This window comes from Equus asinus, chromosome 20 (genome assembly GCF_041296235.1).
Source record: "Equus asinus isolate D_3611 breed Donkey chromosome 20, EquAss-T2T_v2, whole genome shotgun sequence".
NCBI classification, from domain to species: domain Eukaryota; kingdom Metazoa; phylum Chordata; class Mammalia; order Perissodactyla; family Equidae; genus Equus; species Equus asinus.
Window position 1 is genome coordinate 44,061,804 of NC_091809.1, and position 23,977 is coordinate 44,085,780.

At 45.3% G+C, this 23,977-nt stretch overlaps 1 protein-coding gene and 1 long non-coding RNA gene across 10 annotated transcripts in view; one reads left to right on the top strand and one right to left on the bottom strand.

Annotated features, from left to right (window-relative positions):
• GRIK4 (glutamate ionotropic receptor kainate type subunit 4) overlaps window positions 1-23,977 on the bottom strand; it is a 411,821-nt gene that overhangs the window by 191,334 nt on the left and 196,510 nt on the right. The window lies entirely within an intron of this gene.
• Window positions 13,561-15,674, top strand: LOC139041107 (uncharacterized). Of its 2 annotated transcripts, none has more exons than XR_011495710.1 (3): window positions 13,561-13,684; window positions 14,654-14,835; window positions 15,534-15,674. It is a non-coding gene; the product is annotated as an uncharacterized lncRNA (long non-coding RNA). The 2 variants fall into 2 exon arrangements; XR_011495711.1 differs by having other exon boundaries at window positions 14,679-14,835.

The window sequence follows — 23,977 nt, forward strand, 5'->3', positions numbered from 1 at the left end:
CAGTCTGATTCAGTGTAGGTCTGGGGAGGCGCCCAAGAATTTTCATTCCTAACAAGTTACCAGGAGCTGCTGACACCGTGAATCCAGAGACCACGCTTTGAGTAGCACTCTCTGAACAAACTTTCTCACTTACAAAATACATCTTCAATCACACTGCTTCCACGCGGAGACCATCCACCACTCCGCCCCTCCTCTGCAGTCTCTGAGGATGGAAATCCCAGTCACTCTTCAAGGTCTGGCTCAAAAACCAACTCTCTCACAGACCTTCGGTGATCACCCCAGGCAAATGTACCACTCTCACCATCTAACCAGCATTCGGGTACCATTTGTAAGTGACCTGTAGTGTACATATTTCCATGAGATCCTCAGTTTCCCTTCTAAACCATAACTTCTTCCAGGGCAGGGACTTCATCTTAATAAATGTGTTTAAAATCCCTCTCTCTTTTCTAAGTGAGGTGAGCTATAATTAAATCAATTACTTATATAAATGGCTAATATTGTATCTTCTTTTCACCTCACACCCATTAGGATGGCTATTATCAAAAACAAAAAAACAAAAACAGAAAATAACAGATGTTGGCAAGGAGGTGGAGAAACTGGAAGCCCTGTGCACTGCTGAAGGGAATGCAAAATGGTGCAACTGCTGTGGAAAGCAGTGTGGAGGTCCCTCAAAAAATTAAAAATAGAATCCTCATATGATCCAGCAATTCCACTTCTGGGTGCATATCCAAAAGAATTGAAAGCAGGGTCTCAAAGAGATATTTGTATACCCATGTTCATAGCAGCATTATTCACAACAGCTAAAACATGGAAGAAACCCAAGTGTCCATCAACAGATGAATGAGTAAACAAAATGTGGTCTATAATACAATGGAATTTTATTCAGCCTTAAAAAGGAATGAAATTCTGAGATATGCTACAACATAAACCTTAAGGACATTATGCTAAGTGAAAGAAGACAGTCATAAAAGGACAATACTGTATGATTCCACTTATATGAGGCACCTAGAGTAGTCAAATTTATAAGGACAGAAAGTAGAAAGGAGGCTGCCAGGGCCTGGGGGATGGAGGAAACGCGCAGTTGTTGTTTAATGGGTAGAGTTTCGGTTTTGCAATATGAAAAGAGTTCTGGAGAGGGATAGTGGTGAGGGTTGCAAACCATGTGAATATACTTAATACCACCAAACTGTACACTTTAAAATGATGAAGATGGTAAATTTTATGTTATGTGTATTTTACCACAATTAAAAATAGTTTTTTAAGATGCAAAAAAAGTGTCTTCTTTTATAGTTTACAAAGCACTTTCACAGTCTTATCTCATTTGTATCTTTTAATACAGTAAAATATTATCACTCCCATTTTATAGATGAGCATTCAGAAGCTCAGAAAAATTAAATCAACTCAAGGACACACAGCTGATGTGTTGAGGGATTAAAACTAAAAATCAAATCCTTTACTCCACTGTGAATACTCTGTCCAGTATATCACAATGCTTCTCCTAGAATGTTCTGTATAGTAAATCACCTTTTATGTGCTAAGTGATGTATAAATACTGGCTAGCTTGTTGGGAGGAAGGAAAGAAGGCAAGGAGGGAGGAAGGGAGAGAAAGAATTATTTGATTTGAGGAGGATTCCTCTCTCATGATTTATGGAAAGAGGGAAAACTAATATTTTCTGGATGTTTCTATGTGTCTGGCAGTTTGCTTTTTTTCCTGTTAACTTTTACATACCACAACCCTATATGGTGGGCATTACTATTACTATTTTACAGATAATGGTAAAGAAAATAGAGTCCCTAAGTCATCTGACCATTTTCATTCCTATTTTGAATCCAGATCCGTGTGACTCTGGGCCCAGGCTCCCACTACTGGGAAACACAGTGACCTCCATGTTCTAGAATGTTCTGGTTGCCAACACATGGCATCCATGTCTTCTTGCCCTTGGCTAGCAGTCAACTGATTACTTACCCAACTTACTTTCTTCCTTCACCACCACTCCAACTAGTGTATTTGTAATTGAAAGGGGACGCTTTCCTGAAATGTTCTGCCATCTCAATGGACACACCTACCCAGCTGTACTTTGCCCCATCCTGACCAGCCCACTCTGCTCGGGCTTTCATGGTGAGGAGACACAAGGCCTGGGGGAGTTTCTCCTTCACTCTCCCTTCCTCCTGGCTTACACAGGCCTGTGTACCATCTCTTCCAAGAGCAGTTGGCCCCTCCTCTCTGTCATAGGACTCATACCTCCCAGGGACTTCTCAGGGGGCAAGGAAGAACCGTACCCAGTCAACCACTCCTTTCTTGAAGGCTTTCCTCTCACTCATGAGGGAACACTCAGCTGAGGTCTCGGTGCCTCTCCTCTAGCAAAACAGCGCCGACCACTCCCGTACCTGATGGATGAGCAGCAAAGTTGCTTCCCACCCACTCAGCTCACAAAGGCTCACACCACCTCTTCCAAGTCAGCTCTTTCTCCCACCCCTGCCTCCAAAGAGTCTGGTACTTTGGCGCTGCTTGAGCCAAAGGCATCCACAGGCTGCCCTGTTATAAGAACATGGAGGGATCTGAGTTCCCATTGATTTGAAGCTGGGGTTCATCGACCCCCATGTAATGGACTTGGCTGCAAATGTGGCTCCAGCCCCCCATTCTCCATCACAACCTGTCTTTTAGTAGCTTTCCTTCCTTAGCATCCAGATCTGGTTAATCTACCAAATGTTAACCTACTCCATGAATCTGATGGTAATGAGGTCTACTTTCGCCTTATTTATCATTAGAGCTGGCAGATCCAAAGGGTAATTTAGTGTTTGAAAAGGCCGATTTTAAAACTTTATGTCAGGAGATGCAGTGCCAAATGCAGCCTAATAACTGCATCATTAAATGTGGACTTAAGTCTTTACTTAAATTCACATTCATCTCATCCCTGTCTATAAAACATGGGGATGTATATGGAGCAAGTCCTTAAATCTCAAAACAAATTTCTCTCTCTTGTTTTTCTCCCCCCGTCTGTCCTCCTGGTGTTTGTGGAAGTTCGCTGGGTGTCTGATCCTGTCTCTCTGTGACACTCCTTAGTTCCCGCACATCAAAAGCACATTCATCATTCCTCAAGCCTCTTCCACACGCCGACACTGTGCTAAGCAGTGGGGATGCAAAACTGATGTATTCCTGGTTACCGCCCTCAAGGGGCTTACAGACTTGTGTGGAAACCAAAGCAATTAATTCCAAAATGATAGGCCGGGAACACCCTGTCCCCAGATATCCTCCCAATTCAGTCTCTCACTTCCTTCCCGTCTCTGCTCCATGTCCCCAGGACAGCGAGGCCTTCCCTGAGTACAGTGTATGAAACAGCCCGCACCACCTCCTCCCATTGCCACTCACCTGGTTGCACTTTATTTTTGTCCACAGCCCTTACCAATGTCTAACACACTCCGCATTTCTTTGCTTATTTGTGGTCTGGTGGTCCCCACTACAAAGTAAGTCTACGGGGGCAGGAATTTCATCTGTTTTATTGACAGCTATGCCTGCAGTCCCAGCACAGTGCCTGGCACAGAGCGGGCACTCAAGCAATACCTTCAAATGTGGGATGAGTCGGTGCTGGAGCAGAGGCATATAAAGAGTGATTGTGGAAAACCAGGAGAGACTTCCTCTTTCTGGGGAGTTACCCAGGAAGGTTTCACAAAGGAGGAGCTCATTAAACCTGGTGGAGAGATATAAATCTACTGGTTGGAGATGGGAAATTCCTGGTCCATGGGCACTGAGAAATGAAACTAAGTCGTTCATGTAGCTGGGGTTTGGGATGACTGGAGAAAAGGGCAGAAGATGAGGCTGGAGGTATGGGTGGTGGTGGCCGGGGTGGGGGGGGGGGGAGGAATTGTGAAGGGCCTTGCAAGCCATGTAAAGGGACTTGAACTTTATTGCAAAGGTACTAGTTGAGTAGCTGTATCTTTGGAACTGGCAGGCAGACCTCCAGGTGAAGTATCTAGTTCCCAGGAGACTTTACCAGTATAGATTTCTGCTGGGCCGATGTAGTAGTCAGCCCCCAAGAGGGCCCCAATGATCTCCCTCCTGGTATTCACACCCATCTTATAGTTCCCTCCCACAATGCACAGGGGTTGATCTGACTGATAGCATACAGCAGGAGTGATGGGATGTCACTTCGGAGACTACCTTCCAATCTTAGGGTGGGCCTCTCTGTCTTTCTCTCTCTCTCACACACACACACACACAGCACACACCCCTCCTGGAAAGCACACTGTGTTGTGTCTCTCTATGGAGAGATCCACATGGCCAGGTGCTGAAGTCTCCAGCCAACAGCCAGCAAGTAACCAGGTCTGCCAGCAGCCGTGCGAGCGAGCTTGGAGAGGACTGCAGCCACAGTCAACGCCTTGACTGCAGCCTTGTAAGAGACTCTCAGTCAATCCAGCCAGTGAAGCAGCTCCTGGATTCCCTCAGAAACCGGGTGAAGTAATAAACATTGCTTTAAGCCACTAAATTTTAGGGTAATTTGTTATGCATAGATAGATCACAAATACAGACTAATTCCCCTCCAAGAGCATCGAGCAACCTCCCACCTTTGGGACAGAGACAGGAGCGGAGATGGGTGCTGTCCCTTCTATAAAGGCCACTAATCAGAGATCCCCCACTGAGGTCAGGCAGAAAGGAAGGGAGCTCCAGCTCCTCCTCTGCAAAGCCCAGCAGTGGGAAGAAGGTGGAGTCAGCCTCCCGCTGAGCCCTGTCTCCCGCTCTTGGGCTTGCAGCTCTGGCCCAGCGCTCTGACCCACACGGGTCCCAGAGATGCAGCAGGGATGTGAGCCCGTGGCCTGTTTACTGCTCCCCCCGCCCCACACTTAATTCATGAACTCGTCAGAGGGTATTGCGGCAGTGACCGCATAGCGGTAACAGAACAGACGACTCAGACGCAGGGCAGGTTCAGTTCCTGCTGGAACAACACTCAGAGGCTGGCCTTTCTCTGTCACATTTATTAAGTGTCATTAACACTCAAGAAGGCCTTGGAGCCCAGGTTCTCAGTCAAACCAGGACACCTTCTGAGGGAGGTCTTCCCAGCCTGCCATCACACCATGCCGCCTGCTGAGGGGGCCCCAGTGATGACCAGCTGGTGAAGGAGGTTCAGCCTGACCCCCAGCGACAATGTTTTATGTATGTGTATGTTTCATTGGGATATAATTGACATATAACATTGTGTAAGTTTAAGGTGTACAATGGTTTGATACATTTATACGTTGCAATACAATTATCTCTGTCTAGTTAGCTAACACCTCCACCATGTCACATAATTACCATTTCTCTTCTGTGGTGAGAACAATTAAGAGCTAGTCTCTTAGCAACTTTGAAGTTTATAGTATGGTATTGTTGATACAGTCACTATGCTGTGCACTAGCTGTCCAGGTCTTAACGACAATAACAAAAATACCTCGCAAATGCTCCAAGAGGGCGCACCCTGTGTGGGGAGATGGTAGTCCTGGGAGTCAGACACTCCTGAACTCCAGTTTCAGCTTTACCACTGAGTTTTTGCCCTTGGGCAAGTTACCTGGTTTGTCTGACCCAAGCGTTCTCATCAGGGTTGTCACAGGGATTAAATAAGCGGCTGCGTAGCCGGTGCCCACCACGGGGTCTGGAATGCAGCAGGTACTTGATAGTCTTCCCCTCAGGATGACGTGTAACAGTCTTAACCCACCCCACCCTACCCCAGCCAGGACACGAGAAATTCCCCTTTTCTGTGCTCTGTGCACGTGTCCCCAAATAGCACCTGTCATTGTTGTCATGTTTTATAATTCACAAAGCACTTGCACACTCATGAACTCATCAGATCCTCAGGTAACCTGGTGAGGTCTGAGGGGGTACTGTTAGCCCCAGTTTTGCTCAAGTCACACAGTGGTGAAGGGAGGAGCTGGGACCTCATCCCAGTTGCCTAATTCTCAGTCTCCGTGCCACTCAGCCCCGGCCACGTCCCTAGGCACTGTTGCCTCTTTCCCCTCATCACACGCTTATCCCCCTAGGGGGACCCTCTTGTATGGCTTGTGTGTGGTTTCACATGTGAGAGTCCACATTCTCCAATCGACAGCAGATTCTAGAAAGCCAGGGCCCTGGGCTTGTCAGCAGACCAGATGCAGAAGAAATGCAGAGGCCCAGGGACATTGAGGACATCAGATAAGGAGGGGCCACGTTACAAGGTCCTCATCCAATACCAACTCAAATAAAGTTAGTCGTATTGAAAACATGAACCACCCCTGTGCTGCTCAGGGCAGGGACAGGGGAGGGAAGGAAGGGCTGCGGGGCTCCCTCCTCCTCCTCCTCCACCCACACACCTATCTGTACCCACTCCCATCTTTATCTCCTCTCCTGCCTCAGTGGCAGAGGTATCACACATGCCAGCATCAGCTAGTCCCTCTACTGTCACTGAGATTTTTCATTCATTCATTCATGTATTCATTCACTCACCCCATCCCCCCCAGCTGGGCCTCCACACGGCGCAGCAAGCCTTTGCCATGGTTCTGCCATTACATCTCCAACTCCCTGCTCTCCTCAGCTACCCGGCCATCCTGGTTCCCTCACTCCCAGCAGGTGACCCTGCCTCCCAGGTAACAGAGAGAACACAGACAATCGGGTCTCACTTGGTGATGGTTAATTCTATGTGTCAACTTGGTTATGGTGCCCAGATGCTTGATCAAATGCCAGTCTAGATGTTGCTGTGAAGGCATTTTTTTAGATGTGATTCACATTTAAATCAGTAGACTTTGAATAAAGCAGATTACTCTCCACAGTGTGGGTGGGCCTCATCGACCAGTTGAAGGCCTTAAGAGGAAAAGACTGAGGTCCCCGGGGAAGAAGGAATTCTGTCCTCAGACTACCTTCAGACTGAGGTTGTAACATCAGTCTTCCCTGGGTCGCCTGCCTGCTGGCCTGCCCTGCAGAATTCAGAATTGCCAGCCCCTACAATCATGCAAGCCACTTCTTTAAAATAAATCTCTCTATATATATACATATGTGTACACACACACACACACACACACACACACACATATCCTATTGGTTCTGTTTCTCTGGAGAACCCTAATACTCAGCCCTCTAACCCTAATGCCACTCCCAAGCAATTCCTTTGGCAAACTCCTACCCATCCTTCAGAACGTGCTCAAATGTGACCAGGGTGAAGCCTTCCCACAGTCCTCCAGGTGGAGCTCCCTATCTGAGACCCAGAGCATTATTCCAGTATGGAAATGACCGTGTGGTGCTGGGACTGGTTCCATCTGCAGGTTCTTTAGTCTCCTTCCTTCCCCGCCCCCCCCCCCAATATTTAAATTCATTAAATTTTTTGCTGTGTAGGTGCTACTGGTGATTTTTTTCAGCTTTATTGAGGTATAACTGACAAATAATATTGTAAGATATTTAAAGGGTCCATCGTGATTGTTTGATATATGTATGCATTATGAAAGGATTCCTCCCATCCAGTTAATTAACACATCCATCACACATCCATCCATCATCCTGTGTAAGGGAGCATTTAAGTTCTACTCTCGTAGCAAATTTCAATTATACAATACAGTGTTATTGGCTATAGTCACCGTTTTTTACATTAGATCCTCAGAGCTTATTCATCTTATAGCTGAAAGTTTGTACCCTTTTACCAACCTCTCCCTATTTCCCCCACCCCCCAGTCTCTGGCAATCACTTTTCTATTCTGTTTCCATGAGTTTGACCTTTTTTTTTTTTGGTTGCCACACATAAGTGATACCATGCGGTATTCGTCTTTCTCTGTCTGGCTTATTTCACTTAGCATAACACCCTCAAGTTCCATCCACGTTGTCACAATGGCAGGATTTCCTTCTTTCTCATGCCTGAATGATATTCCATTGTAGGTATATATCACATCTTCTTTATCCACTCATTTGCTGACGGACACTTAAGTTGTTCCTATATCTTGGCTATTGTGAACAGTGTTGCAGTGAAGATAGGGGTGCAGATATCTCTTCGAGATCCTGTTTTCATTTCCTTTGGCTACATTCCCAGAAGTGGGATTGTTGGATCATATGATACTTCTATTTTTAATTTTTTGAGGAACCTCCATACTGTTTTCCATAATGGTTGTACCAATTTACATTCCCACCAATAGTGCAAAGGGGTTCCCTTTTCTCCACATCCTCACCAACACTTGTTATCTCTTGTCTTTTTGATAACAGACATTCCAACAGGTGTGAGATGATATTTTTGACTTTGGTGACACTGTGGTTTTGATTTGCATTTTCCTGATGATTAGTGATGAGCACCTTTTCACGTGCCTATTGGTCATTTGTATGCCTTCTTTGGAAAGATGTCTATTCATATCCTCTACTCATTTTTTAATCAGATCGTTTTTGCTATTGAATTGTGTGAGTTCTTTATATATTTTGGATATTAAGCTCTTAGCAGATACGTGACTTGCAAATATTTTCTCCTATTCAGTATGTTGCCCTTTTATTTTGTTTCTGCTTTCCATTGCTGAGCAGAAGCTCTTTAGTTTGATGTAGTCCCACTTGTTTATTTTTGCTTTTGTTGCCTTTGCTCTTGGTGTCAAACCCAAAAAAATTATTGCCAAAATCTATGTCAAGGAGCCTACCTACTATGTTTTCCTCTAGGGGTTTTATGGTTTCAGGTCTTAAATTTAAGTCCTTAATCCATTTTGAGTTTATTTTTGTATATAGTGTAAGACAGGGGTCCAGTTTCATTCTTTTGCATGTGGCTATAGTTTTCAATAAATGAAGAGACTATCTTTTCCCCATTGTATATTCTTGGCTCTTTCATCATAACTTAATTGACATTAATTTATGTTTATTCCTGGGCTCTCTATTATGTTCCATTGATCTACATGTCTGTTTTTATGCCAATACTATACTGTTTTGATTACTATAGCTTTGTAATATGGTCTGAAATCAGGAAGTGTGATGCCTCCAGCCTTGTTCTTCTTTCTGAAGACTGCTTTGGCTATTGGGATCTTTTGTGGTTCTATACAAATTTTAGGATTGTTTTTCTATCTCTGTGAAAAATGCCATGGAATTTTGATAGGGATTGCATTGAATCTGTAGAGTGTTTTGGGTAGTATGGATATTTTAACAATATTAATTCTTCCGATTCACAAACACAGAATTCTTTCCATTCATTTGTGTCTTCTTCAGTTTCTTTCATCAATGTCTTATAATTTTCAGTGTATGGTCTTTCGCTTCCTTTGTTAAATTTATTCCTAAGCCTTTTATTCTTTTTGATGCTATTGTAAATAGGACTGTTAACTTCTCTTTCTGATAGCTCATTGTTAATCTTTAGAAATGCAACTAATTTGTATGTTGATTTTGTATTCTGCAACTTTACTGAATTCATTTATAGTTCTACCAGTTTCTTCATGGAGTCTTTAGGGTTTTCTATTTATAATATCATGTCTTCTGCAAATAGACACAATTTCTCTTCTTCCTTTCTGATTTGGCTGCCTTTATTTCTTTTTCTTGCTCAATTGCTCTAGCTAGGACATCCAATACTACATTGAATAAAAGTGGCGAGAGTGGGCATCCTTGTCTTCTTGATCTTAGAGGAAAAGCTTCCAGCTTGTCACCACTGAGTATGATGTTAGCTGTGGGCTTGTCATATATGGCTTTTATTGTGTTGAGGTACATTCTCTCTAAACTCAGTTTGTTCAGAGTTTTTATCATAAAATAATGTTGAATTTTGTCAAATGCTTTTTCTGCATCTATCGAAAGAATCATATGATTTTTATCCTTCATTGTGTTAATGTGACTTATCACATTCATTGATTTGCAGATGTTGAACCATTCTTGCATCCCTGGAATGAATCTCACTAGATCATGTTGTATGATCCTTTTAATGAACTATTGAATTCAGTTTCCTAACATTATGTTGAAGATTTCTGCATCTATGTTCATTAGGGATATTGGCTTGTAATTTTCTTTTCTTGTAGTGTCCTTGCCTGATTTTGGTATCAGGGTAATGCAGACTTTGTAAAATGAGTTTGGAAGTGTTCCCTCCTCTTCTATTTTTTGGAAAAGTTTGTGAATAATTGGTAATAATTTTTCTTTAAATGTTTGGGAGAATTCACCAGTGAAGCCATCTGGTCCTGGGCTTTTGTTTGTTGGGAGCTTTTTGATTACTAATTCAACCTCCTTACTAGTAATCGGTCTGTTCAGATTTTCTGTTTCTTTGTGATTCGGTCTTGGCAAGGTGCATGTTTCTAGAAATTTATCTATTTCTTCTAGGGTACAATTTGTTGGTGTATAATTGTTGATTGTAGTCTCTAATGATCCTTCTTTCTCATTTCTTCTTTTTCATTTCTAATTTTATTTGAGTCTTCTCTTTATTTTTCTTGCTAAGAGTAGCTAAAGGTTTGTTTATTTTGTTTATCTTTTCAAAGAACCAGCTCTTGGTTTCATTGATCTTTTCTATTGTCTTTTTAGTCTCTATTTCATTTATTTTCACTCTGGTCTTTGTTATTTCCTTCCCTCCACTAACTTTGGGCTTAGTTTGTTCTTCTTTTTTCTAGTTCCTTGAGGTGTAAAGTCAGGTTGTTTATTTGAGACCTTTCTTTTTTCTCAATGTAGGTATTTATCACTATAAACTTTCCTCTTAGAACTGCTTTTGCTGCATCCCGTAGCTTTTGGCATGTTGCATTTTCATTTTGTCTCAAGATATTTTTTTATTTCACTTTTGATTTTTTCTTTGACCCACTGGTTGTTCAGTAGTATGTTATTTAATCCCCACATATTGGTGAATTTTCCAGTTTAGTTCTTATAATTGATCTCCAGTTTCATATTATCATGGTCAGAATAGATGCTTGATATGATTTCAATCTTCTTAAATGTATTAAGACTTGTTTTGTGGCTTAACATATGATCTATCCTGGAGAATGCTCCATGTGCACTTGAGAAGAATGTGCATTCTGCTGCTGTTGGATGGATTGTTCTGTAAATGTCTGTTAAGTCCATCTGGTCTGACATATCATTTAAATCCAATGTTTCCAGGCTGCATTTCTTGAGGGTCTAATCCTGACATCTGTTGCATCTGCTGACTCTCATTCATGAGGCTTTATCTGCGGGAATCCTGCAGCCAAGGTTGAGGATTTGTCCATTTGAAGGATTTTGTTTTTCTTGTGTCAAAAACTCCAGGAGCATTACCAGCCTGTTAACCACTTTTTATATAGATCTTTCAAATTGGTAATTCTTGGACCAGCAGGGAGCATAAATTAAAACCTCAAACCATTAAGGGCACCCCATGGTTATAAAGTCTCAGAGAGACTATTTTTTCTTATTCAGAGCCCAAGTTATCACTCCTGTGCCTACGAATGGGCTATTTTAAAGGTCCCCACTTCACTGAGGGCATGTCTTTATGTGGAATTCTCAATTCTAACTCTCCACCTTACACACTTCCAAGGTTTTGCCTCCTGTCTCTTCATGGTCAATGAAACCCAAACTCCTTAAATCCCAAGACTAGCAATTCCCCCCACTTCCCCACTCTAGCTGCCACAGCACCAATTCACAGGCTTACCACTTCAGTTTTCAGCTTTCTCTGCATTTTTGGTCCCTGGTGGTTTTCCTTACTTTCCTTGCTCAGCTAGCATTCAAGAAATTTGTTATTATATTTTATCCAGCATCTCTTGGTATTTTCCAGGAGAGAAGTTTTCAGTTTACCTAGTCAACTATACTGTAGAAATAGAAATCTGCTGTATTTAATTGTTTGTCTGCACATCTGTCTACCCCCCGCTGGGCCTACAAGCTTCTTGAGACAGTACGCTCAGTACTTATAAGCACGGGCTTCAGAGCACAGGCTGACTGGGTCCAAAGCCTAACTCTGCCACTTACTAGCTATGTAACATTGGGCAGGTTACCTAATCTCTATGTGTCTCCGTTTACCCCTCTGAAAATAGTGATAACATTAGCGTCTAGTGTTATGATGATTAAAGGAAATAATACATGCAAAAATCTTCCAACAAAAACAAGCATATGATAAACAATACATATTTGTATTATTGTTAGGACAGCACACAGCAGATAGGTGCTCAGCAAATACGTATCGAATTCATTATTTTCAACTTTATGTCCTCATTATCTAGCATAGTAATGCTGGCACACCACAGCATTCCATACAGATTTAATGAGTTAATATGACTAGATGAGTGAACGAATGTATCAATATTTGTACACATTTTCTCTCCTGTCCAAGGGGAAGAGACACCCCTCACCTGTATAAGGGCAATCCTTCTAGTAGTATTCTACATCCTACCCCTTCCCACTCTTTCCATGCCCTCTCACCTATAACTCCACCTCTTTCTCCCTCATTCTCCCCAGAATATAACACGTTCTCATTTCTCCCATGTAAAACACACACACACACACACACACACTTTCTTCTTTGACTGTATATCTCTTAATTGCATATCCTGGCCTATCAACCATGTTCAGCTTCTGGACCAACTCCTTTCTTGACCTCCCAAGCCTAGGTTGGATGCCCTTCCCCATGAGCCACTGTTTCCTGCCCCTTGCCATCCTGACCCTTAAGCATTGCATAGTAATTGTCCATTTACTAGAGGATGGGGAATATAGCTCTCCTCTTAGCCTCTCCAGTACCTAGCACAGAGCCTAGCATGTGGTAGGTGCTCAACAAATGCTGATAAAATAAATGAATGAATAGAAGCCAATGATGATCGAATATGCACAATGTTTATCATCCCTAACCCCAGAAGCTAAACAAAAAAAGAAAGAGCCTTCAATAGTTACAGCCCAATCAGCCTTGGGATCATTGTGATGAATCAGTCAGCTATCAAAGTTCCTAATTAGATTCATCTTCATGGCTGCCCTAAGGGACAGGCCTAGAGAGAAGTGAGATGGCCAGGGGTAGGGGAAGGAGCAGCATGGCTCAGTGGAAAGAACTAGGTTCAACTCTCTTTCCTACCAATACTAGCTAGGGAGCAACTCTGGGCCAGCTAGTCTCTCTGAGCCTCAGTTTCTTCACCTATAAAATGGGTATAATTCTGACAGCACTACCGTATTCTTACTATCTCACAGGGTTTTGTGAGAAAGAGTATGTGTATGTGCTTTATGAACAGCAAAGTGAAACCCAAACATTAATATTGCTGTGATTTCTGCCCTCTTTGTCTTCTGGCTCCAAATCAGTCCCCAGCACATGCCTGCTTTGGCCTGAAATTATCTGCTTCAGAGACAAAGTTTCATTGCATAAAATATAAAATTAAGTATAAAATACCAAAATGCATATACAGTATGAGAAAAAAAACACTCAAATGAAAGTACACCCTGCCAGCTAGTCCCTAGTGAGAATGGCCAACAGCAGATCCTTGTTTATAAAGGACAGAGCAAGGTCACTAACACAGTGATGGGACCAGGAAACAGTTTGCCGCTAAAAGAGGGAACTTGTCTTCACAAAGGATGGCCGGAGCCAGAAGCTAAACTTTGGTTGACTTCCCAGTTTTGCTGAGGGTCAGCCCTGATTAACTTTCACTGTGTGGTATAAACAGATGCTGGGTGTTGAGGCTGTTTTATCACGCCACTGTCACTGGGCAGCTCTGCGCCACAGAATTTGGAAAGATTTGTATGTGTCTATTTTATGCGCCATGCCTTTGCTATAAAGGAGGATCATTCAACTCCTCCCGCTTGCCCTATCGCACCCAGGAGGGCTGCAAACCTGGTGAGTGCTTCAATGACTACTTACTGACTAATTGCAGGTCCTCCTTTGGGTTTAGCAACAAAAGTGGGGGCCTTGTCTTCAGGAAGACCCTGCTAACATGCATGAGTTTTGGTGTTACCTGGAAGTCAAAGGGAGATTCCTCAGCCATCATTTTCCAGGATTAATTCCTTAGATGGCATATTGGTTAAGCTGGGAGAATGTCATGGTGGTACCCAGGCAGGGAGAAGGGAAGAGCTGCCCACGACCTTTTGGTGCACCATAAAGCATCGCACAGATGTTACAATGCTCACGATCTATAGTCCAGCCCCATTATACTTCCCGCAGACATTCAAAAGTACCTGGCTCTCAGCGGAGGACATTGAGGTTAACCCCCACCCATTCCACCTCTCCCTCATCATGTGACAGCGATGTGGTTTAGGGATGAGCTCTGATTAGTCTGAGTCAGGGGTCAGCAAACTATGGCCCATGGGACAAATCTAGCCTGTCACTTGTTTTTTGACAGTTTTTTTGTATGGTCTGCAAGCTAAGCATGGTTTTGACATTTTTAAATGGTTGGAAAAAATCAAAAGAAGATGACTATTTCATGAAACACAAAAATTATATGAAATTAAAATATTAATATCTATAAATAAAGTTTGCTTGGCACACAGCCATGCTCATCAGCTTATGTCTTGTCTGAGGCTGCTTTTGTGCTACCAAAGAAGTTGCAACAGAGATGGCATGGCACACGAAGCCTAAAATATTTACTCTCTGGCCCTTTACAGAACAAGTTTGGCAAGTCGTGGTCCAAGTCAATCATAGTAATCCCATTTCCCTTACCAGTGTTTCTCTTGTAAGCACCCAGACTAAGCCGATCAGAGCCAGGCATTCCCCCATGACAATAATTGGTTCAGGGTGGTTAGGTTCTCCAAATTGGCCCATTAAAACTTGCGGGGAGAGGGCTTTGTCTGGTTCTCACTCTCCTGCTAGGCTTGAAAATAATTGCTACTGACAGCCCACAATATGAAAGGGAGCCAATCTCAGGATAAAGCTGATGCTACAGACAGTGGAGTGAAGAGACGGGAAGAATCTGAGCCCCTGCTGTCATCGCTGAGACACCAAAGACAGCCAACAATGATGCCCGCCCACCTGTAGACTTCCTCTTGTGGAAGGTAGTTCATTTTCTTATCCATTAAGCTGCTTTGGGTTTGGTTTTCTGTTACTTGAAGCCACAAGCAACTCTCAGCTCTGGCCATTTGCACATACTATTTCCTCTTCCCAGAAAGCTTTCCTGTCCTCATTCCTTGCCCAGTTAGCTCTACTCATTTTTCAAGATTCACAGTAAGTAGCAATGTCCTAGGAAGGCCATCTGTGACCTCCTAGATGAGGTAACGTCCCTCTGCTATACACGATCTCCATTTACAGTGCCCTGGACTTGTCCTTTCATAACACACATCACATATCCATTATTCAGTGTTTATCCCCGCCTTCCTTGCTAGTCTTCCTGCTCCATTATAGCCAAGACCATGTCTGTCTTGTTTAGCCCCTAAATTGTCTGTCTTTAGTGCCTAACACAGTGCCTGGCAATTAGGTGCTAACTTGCATAAAGAGCAGCATTTCCCAGGCAATGTTTTGTGCAATGCCAGTGTCCCGTGAGATGTTGTCAGGTAAGTCATCCAAGATATTCTCATTTATTTATGCCTCTTGTAGACCAATTATCATCTGATGATTATTTTTAGCTGCCTCCCTTTTTCTTCTGCAATCCTCTATGGACCATGTATTAGATGGAGACTCAAATGCTATTAAGTGCTCCAGGCCTGATATTTTAATAATTCTGAGAAACAAAGCTAAGCAGTTGTCTTTCCTGCAGGATTTCTCCATGACCTTGTTACAGTGCTGGACAACGTTGAGGCCCTGATTCTGCGTTGCTAAGAAGGGAATGTAACATACAGCGGTCCCTGAACTTATTTGGCAATGGTACCCTTTTCTTCAAACCAAATAATGTCTTACTAGACGCTATAAGTTTTGCGTTTGTTTGTTTTTTAAGTTTTTGAAACGCTGGCACAGAGCCTTTGGGAAAAGACAAATGCAGAGGCAAAGCATTAAGAGGTCCTCAGAACTCTCCAGCACAAAGCAACTAGTTTGCTAAAGCACTCCAGGAACACAGATGTTTGGCACAGAGCCTCCTAGGTCCTCAGGATGGGGAAGGCGAGGCAAATAGCCAAAGGTAGGGGTGGGTGAAGGGGAGGTCTTGCACCCACTGTCTGTTCCAATGCACTGAACAATACACTGCCCCTGCTCCCAGTGTGGTGTGAGGGGCACAGATGGTACTGCATTGAGCGTAAGGGATGCCCAGGAAAAACGATCCAGAGAGGTCACCTGGAGGTCAAGGGCAGTCCCCAGCTGGTGTCTCAGTCCAACATTTACTCCTGGACTATAGGCTAAAACCATCCTGAAGCTTGGCTTGTTGGCTCTGGAGATAATTCCTCTGGTGAGGTGGGGGCCACAGGGAATGCCAATTATTCTGCATGCTTCCTCTCTGCTGGCTATGATACCAGTCTCCATGCTGTCAATTTCATAACTGTGGGGATTTGCAAAGTCTCTCATTAAGGTACCACCAAGAGGAGCTCCAGTGGAGGAGCCCGAAGCTTCACGTTCCCGTCATGTTTTCTGAACACATCAAGCGTGGGGTGGGAGTGGAGGGACCCTGCTCCTAGAAGTCCAAGGGGGAGGAATCCAATGGAACCTGTGTTTTCCCCCATCCAAACTCTTCTCCACAGACAAGTAAGACTTGGTAACAGCACTCTGATCACGGCAGAGGGAAAAGGACTGGTGGCTCCATGCCAGAGAGGGAAAACCAGTGTTTAAATGTAGCTCTCCTCCTTTCTGGAGCTCAAGCCGTATTTTGGAACCCAAAAAATAAAACAGAGAGGGCTGGGAGATTGAGGTTTCACTGCTTCATCCCGACCCTGGGAGCTCTTCTCCTTTTTATAGCTGTGGAGGTGGACAGATTCTCCAGAAAGAGAGAAGAAGAGTTACTGAGGCCTCCTCGAGCCACGCACCACCCTTGCTATTTTCCATACATTGAGTAGTTTTTCCTCCCAGACCCCTCCCATGAGACAGGTAGTACTATTACCCACACTTCACAAATAAGGTACCTGAGGGTCTGAGAAGTCAGAAGACTTGCCCAAAGACATAGCCAGAGACAAGTAAAGCTGGTATCTGGCAAAAAGCGCATTCTCTTTCCAGGGAGACACACCACCTTCCAGAAAGGCCCAAGGCGGGTATCATGGCCCAGCAGACAAAACCCATCTTGCCCTGCCTGGTGGACCTCTCCATTCTGTCTCCCCAAAGGCTTCTTTCAGGGGATCTGCTGGTAGCTCTGCAGGGCTGCTGGCTCCTGCTGGCCAAGGGCATGCCTCCAGTGCCCTTTCCAGCCCACTCTGCTGAGAAAGGAGGCAGCCCCACCCGACACCGCTGCCACGCCTCCAATGAGACAAGACACTCATGGGCCATTGAACTGCTAAGCGTGCACTCAGTTCACTCAAGGGTGGAAGCCTGCACCTCCTTCAAGAGCGGAAAAATCAGCTCCATTGAACTGTGTTCTTCAGGCAGGAAATGAGCTGAGCACAGGCAGGGATGTGTGGCTGCAGGTGTTAGGTGCAATGGGAGGCAAAGGTGGAAAGGGAGCTGAGTTACTCAGGCTGCACAGAGCTGCTGTAGCTGCCTGGGTCCCAGCCTCAGGGTGTGATGGGCCTGAACACTCTACTACACTTGCTTCCTGCCTTTTAAATAATAAACCAGCCAGGAGTCCCAGGGTCAGAATCTGAGCTGTGTGCCCACTACAGACCAATGGAAAGTCTGGAAGATTCACTGGGTAGGACCATTGGGGACCATTTGCATGAGGGACTGAGGAGCCACAAGAGAGGAAATTCGCCCTGAGAGAAAAGGGAGTAATGGTAAATTTGATTTCAGAGTTTCAAAAGAATTGGCAGGAAGAGAAATGATTTTGAGTCCAGCAGGGCTCAGGGACCTCACACTGCCCTTTGAGCCAAATCCTAGGGAGTATGCAACAAAGAGGAAGCAAAAACAAGAGACTATATTATAAACCTTGCTTATAATATAGTATATAAGGCATCCTCGTCTCCTTCCCTCTGCAGCGGAAGGTGACACAGAGAGGATGGGGGACATTTTATTCACCTCAGGACACCACAGAGGACTTGAAGGTCAGGAGCTAGAGATGGGCCAGGAGCCACTGGGACACACGGAGGGTCTGAGGGCAGGCTGGGGCATGCAGTCCCAGCCATTTTGCTGGAGGGTGGGGGCATAATATATAGAATATGCATATAACAGATGTTTGATGAATGAAGAGATACTTTCAAATCATTATTCCTCAGGTGTGTGTGGCCTAGAGAAGGCAATGTTGCAAGAGCAATGCCATACATTGGTCTGGAGTGGCGCAAGGAACAAGGGCTTCACCATGTGCAGAGGACGCTTCATTCCTGTCTTCGGGAGGACACTGAGTTTACACTGCTGGGGTCGGATGGGGTCTGGAATCCAGTACGTAGAACAACGTGATGCTGAAGAGAGAACATTTCTGTCCTGATCCCAGAGCCAATAATCACCAATTTTCACCTTGGACAAAGTCACTTAACCTCCTCAAGCTCCACTTTCCTCCTCTGTAAACATCCACCAGGTTATCGTGAGGCTTAAAGATGATAAAATGTCCTGGGCCCCAAACAGCAGCAGAAGCATCCAAGCCAAGTTTCCTCCCTAGGTGGGAGGACGAGACCAACCGCATCTTCTGTTAGCATAGAAATGAAGGCATCACGGGGTTTGAGGGACCTTTAAAAGCACTTTATTTTCCTAAATCCTAAATAGTTTTTACTGCTCATTTGCTAGGAAACCCTTTTTTAATAGCAGAGTTAGCTCTTCCGTCCCCAGGGCTCTGCCTGTGGGCTGGAGGAGGCGTTGTGTTCTCATTGCAGACTGTGGCCTAAAAGGTAGGCTCTGCTCTATCCGCCCCTCTATCTCCAGGGCCTGGTGCCGTCCCTGACCACAGGTGGTGTCCATCCAGGGCCTGGTGCCGTCCCTGATACAGGCGGTCTCCATCCAGGGCCTGGTGCCATCCCTGACCACAGGCGGTCTCAATAACTGTTTGTGAAATGATGGACTTTGAACTTCTGCTCTGTCCAATTCCAAATTACCACAGTCCAAATTAATGAGGTTTCAGCATAATTAACACCGATGCTTTTTTGCAATTCAGATTCCTTCAAAGGACTCCATCAAGCGAAAAGACAACGCACACAATAGGATAAAATATTTACAAATCATATATATGGTAAGGGACTTGTATCTAGAATATATAAAGAACTCTTACAACTTAATAAAAAGACGAATAACTCAATTAAAAATGGGCAAAATATCTGAATAGATGTTTCTCCAAAGAAGATCTACGATGGCCAGTCAGCACATGAGAAAATGTTAAATAAACATCATTATCCATCAGGGAAATACAAATCAAAACCACATGAGACAGGATGTGGAGAAATACACTGCTGGTGGGAATGTAAAATGGTGTAGTTCCCTTAAAAAGCAGTTTGGCAATTCCTCAAAAAGCTAAACACAGAATTACCATATAATGCAGAAATTCCATCCTAGGAATAAACACAAGAGAAATGAAAACATATGTCCATACAAAAACAGCTCTGCTAAAGTTCAGAGCAGCATTACTCATAATAGCCAAAAAGTGGAAAAACTCAAATGTCCATTAACTGACAAACAGATAGATAAAGTGGGGGGTCTCTCCATACAATGGGATATTATTCAGCCATAAAAAGGACCAAAGTACACAGGCTACAACATGGATGAACCTTGAAAACATTATGTTAAGTGAAAGTAGCCAGACACAAAAGGCCACACATTGTATGATACCACTCATATGAAATATCCAGAGTGGTGAATCCACAGAAACAGAGTAGATCAGTGGTTGCTAGGCGCTGGGAGGGATGAGGGGCTGGAGGAGCAATAAAAGGTACCAGGTTTCTTTTTGAGATGACGAAAACGTTCTAAAAGTGATGGTGGTGAGAACTGCACAACTGTGAATATATTAAAAATCACTGAATTGTCTACATTCAATGGGTGAATTGTATGGCATGTGAATTACATCGCAACAAAGCTATTTAAGATTATAAGACCAAACAAACAAAACAGGTTCAGAAGTCTTCATTTTTCTGACCTGCAGAACTGGCAAGCTCAGAGCCCAGGCCTGGCAGGAGGGAGCAGAGCCCTCTCTGTGGCTGCCAGCAAGAAGCACGTGAAGTCTTCATTTTTCTGACCTGCAGAACTGGGTTCTGGTGGACGGCAGGGGCTGCTTTGACTGAGTCCAGGAAGCTGCCCTACTGTGTGTGACTGACCTGCCTGCTTCCTCCAGAGCAGTACCTGAAACCTGCCCCTCCCCCGCCCCGTCCCACCCCACAAAGAGCCTTGCAGTGCGGGCTCCTGGAGGCTTGAGGAGAACCCAACAAAGCAATAACTTCCCCCTTAGAGACAGGCTTTGGGAGTCCACTTGGCAGCTACACCAGCCTATTCATTTTATTTATTTTATTTCATAAAGCTACCGATAGAACTTCCTATGCAAATGACTCTCAGATGAAATGCAAGTTGGGATTTGGAGCCAAGAACCACGGTGGCTTTTTTCCTCCTTCTCTCTCTCTCTCTTTTTGAATTGTAATAGCACTGCAGCACCTCCTGCCTGGTCCTCCACCCTCTGCTCAAAGGCCTCCTTGCCACGTGCTTCTTGCTGGCAGCCACAGAGAGGGCTCTGCTCCCTCCTGCCAGGCCTGGGCTCTGAGCTTGCCATGGAGAGCTGGTTAATTGAGTAGGGGGCCTGGGTGGTGAGCAAGCCTGGGGGGGCCCTGCCAAGGTGAGAAGGCACAGCTCCCCGTCCGCTGAGATTCTCACACTGCAGTCTCCACTCCCCCACCCCCACCTCCTCTGCACAAGGATCAGATCGACACAGGGATGTTGCAAGGACACCTCCCTGCTTAACTTTTACATTGCAAAAGCTTTGACTGCCCTCGTATTTCTTTAAGCCCTACAGATCTGGGTTCAAATCCTGACACAACCACTAACCAATTGCATGACTGAGCAAATCACTTCATTTCTCTGAACTGCCATTCCTTCATCTGTGAGGAGGATGACAATGCCCACCTGCCGACTTAGGCGAAGATTATGCGCGATAATTTTTCTAAAGTACTGGGTACAGAAGAGCTAATCAATGGTTATTTTTATATTATTTTCATAAAATGGCACATGGAGTACCTCACTTTGAGGAGCCTGTGTTCTAGCCGAGGAGGTATAAGAATGATAGAAAGAGAGGTTTCCAACGTGAAGATCCCTTTTTACAACCAGGAAGGGCCGGCGTGTACCAAGACCACATGTCGCAACAACTGTTCTCTCCAATTCAATAAACACGTCCTTAATGATGGCTGTGCCTGAACCACCACGTGAGAAGCAAAGAGCCTCTATCTTTGTGCTCAGTAGCATATCCCGGATCTTTTCACAGCGTGGTGTCAGCCTGGGGGTCAAGAGGCTCAGGGCCTGGTCTCAACTCTGCCACAAAGTAGCCATGTCAACTCCGGCATGTCACTTGCCCTCTCTGCCTCGGTTTTCCCATCTGTAAGATGAGGAGGTCTCGCCAGGACCCTGAGGCTCCGCCCATAGCTAACACCATGGGATGCTCTCCCCCAGGTTTTGGCTTCCCTGCCCTCCCCCAGCACCGCCAAGAAAGCACGGTAACGAATGGCTCTCACACACACAGTGCCACCTGTCAGCAAAAAATTAATGAAAGTAAATTTGAAAAAGATTCTGAAACTTTTCGCCACCCCGCTGGAGCCCCTCACCCTCCCAAGGAGTCCAGCCAAGGCTGCCTTCGCGAGAATGCCCTTCCGAGGAGCAGAGGTGGGTGTTGCCTGTCTTCTTGCTGCCTCTCCTCTCTGGGCCTGTGCTCACTGTGTTTGGCTAAGCCCTCCATTCTCAGCTCGGGGAACCCAGGCCTTTGGGGTCTAGCCCCTTCTGGGGAGTTCCTCCACTCTGTTCTGTGCCCTCCCAGCCTGCCTGGAAAGCTCTGCGGATTGCTCTGATCCAAGCGGCGGCACGGTTCCCACAAATGTGGGTGGCATGGGGACAGGGCAGGCCTGTTTGCTTCTCTGCAGCTCCCTGTCACCATATGTGAGCTGGGCTCATAGAGGCTCTCTGGCCCAGATGCCCACCCCTCCCCCAAGTCATGCCCCTAGTGCCCAGGCCAGAGGAGAGAGGAGGGGGCTTCTATTCTGGTACCACAGCCATCAGTGTCCCAGAGGTCAGCTACTGTGGAGTTCTGGAGAGGTCTGTGTCTTCCCTAGCTACATCAGATCAGCAGAAGACTGTCATGGTGGTGGGGGAGGAGGAAGTATTGGCAGAACTCCCCCGGGGCAAAAAAAAGTAATAGGGCCAAGCACAGATCCGACTGCCTACAAAATCCCAAACCCGTGAAGCCATCTCTTTCCTGCTTAAATATACCCCCTCAGCCTAGGGCCAATGCTCACTCTGAGGTCAGTAGACAAAGGAGGAGATGGCAGCTTAAAAAACTTGAAAACAGCCACAGAGCCAAAGCAAGTGAATCAGAAACAGGAACCCACTACGTTTTCAGTCCAGGTGATGGGTGGTCAATACCATATATGAGGTTGGTTTGATTAACAGGGTCTCAAGCTCCTTTGGTCTCAATTCCTCACCATACTCCCAATACACACACCAGTAAGATGGACTGCTCAGAACCTAGTTAAAAGGCATTCACATTTTCCTAAGGAGGATAAGGATGCTTTGTAAGAGGTACTGGAGAAAACAGGCAGATTTCTAGAACAATCCTAGGCAGATGGAAGGCTGCAGCTTGCCCAGCCTCCCCTGCTCCCAAAGGACCCTGATGACTCACTGTCCGGTGGTTTTAATAGGAACCTTATCTTTTTCACGCAGAGAGAATATCTATGAGGTACTGAAACTCCCAGATGCAAGACACACTATCATCATCACAAGCCTTGACAAATATTAATGGGGGGTCAATACTGGGTAGCAGACACTGTGCCATCTATTGTGGGGGGTCTCAAAGAACAATAGCCCCTGATGCCAATCCCCCAGTAGCTCATTAAAAAAAGTGAAAAGCAACAATTAACACAAAATAGAAAATAAATGATAAAGTGCTGAGGAGAGAGAGGCAGGGAGCTCCCGAGGAGTCCCAAGACTAGGTTTGCTGCTGGGCACACTTGGAAAGGTGACTCTCCAGGGGTCAGTTTCCTCTGGTATGAATTGAGAGTTTGGGACCAGATGATTTCTAGTTGTAAGCGGAGGGAGTTCTACAGAGGAAACAGGTTGGAGTCCTACTGTGTGTGATGAGCAGGAGTGAGGGGTGGGGCAAGCATCACATCAGGTGAGAGCCTGGTACAAAAGCTGGAGCCAGGGAAAGACAAGGCGCCTTCCAGCCACTCTCTGTGATTCTCTTCTACAACCACGCATGACTCTCTGACGTGCCAGGTGCTCTCTAGACACTGGGGTCACGGCCATGAGGTCCTAGTGCGTGGGGGAGAACAAGGGAAGTGGAAACTGTGGACTCCAGTGCCAGAGGAGCACCCTGCATCTGCCGGCCACACAGCGGCCGGTGACACACACCCAGCTCTTCTCCCCACAGACACCAGGGCCTGCTTATATCAAGGAGAGGTTTAAACGTAATAAATTAAAGTGAGGAGAAAATGAGGTGCAAGAAGAAGACAGAATCAATTATTCCAAGCAAATTAAAAGTGCTCAGCAGGGGATGGAAGGAGACGGAAGGAGGAAGGGGGAGGCTGGGGAAGGTTTCTAGACCATGATAGCCAAGCGCTGGAGGAGGGATTACCCGTCAGCCCGCTTCCCGGAGACGACCTAGGGAGACAAACCCAAACGCCCCACCCAGGGCTTGGTGGTGATGGAGAGGCTGAAGGGTGGTGCTCGGAGCAGAATCACACGCCCGGATGGTGCTTCTTCGAGAGGAGATTTAATTAGCTACATTAATCCACAGAGGCGCCTGGCTCGGGCAGCAGCGATAAGCTTAATTAAACCATTTAGTTACTGGATCATGGGCTTGGGTTACAGTCAAGTTCACTCATCATGTTAAGGATTCAGACCCTCATGGCCCTCACCCTGGGCCTTGTTTGGAAAGCACACTTGGAGAGGGCAAAGCTTGAGAACTGGTGTGTGTGGATGTGTGTGTGCGTGAGTCTGTGTGCACACAGATTTTGTACCAGG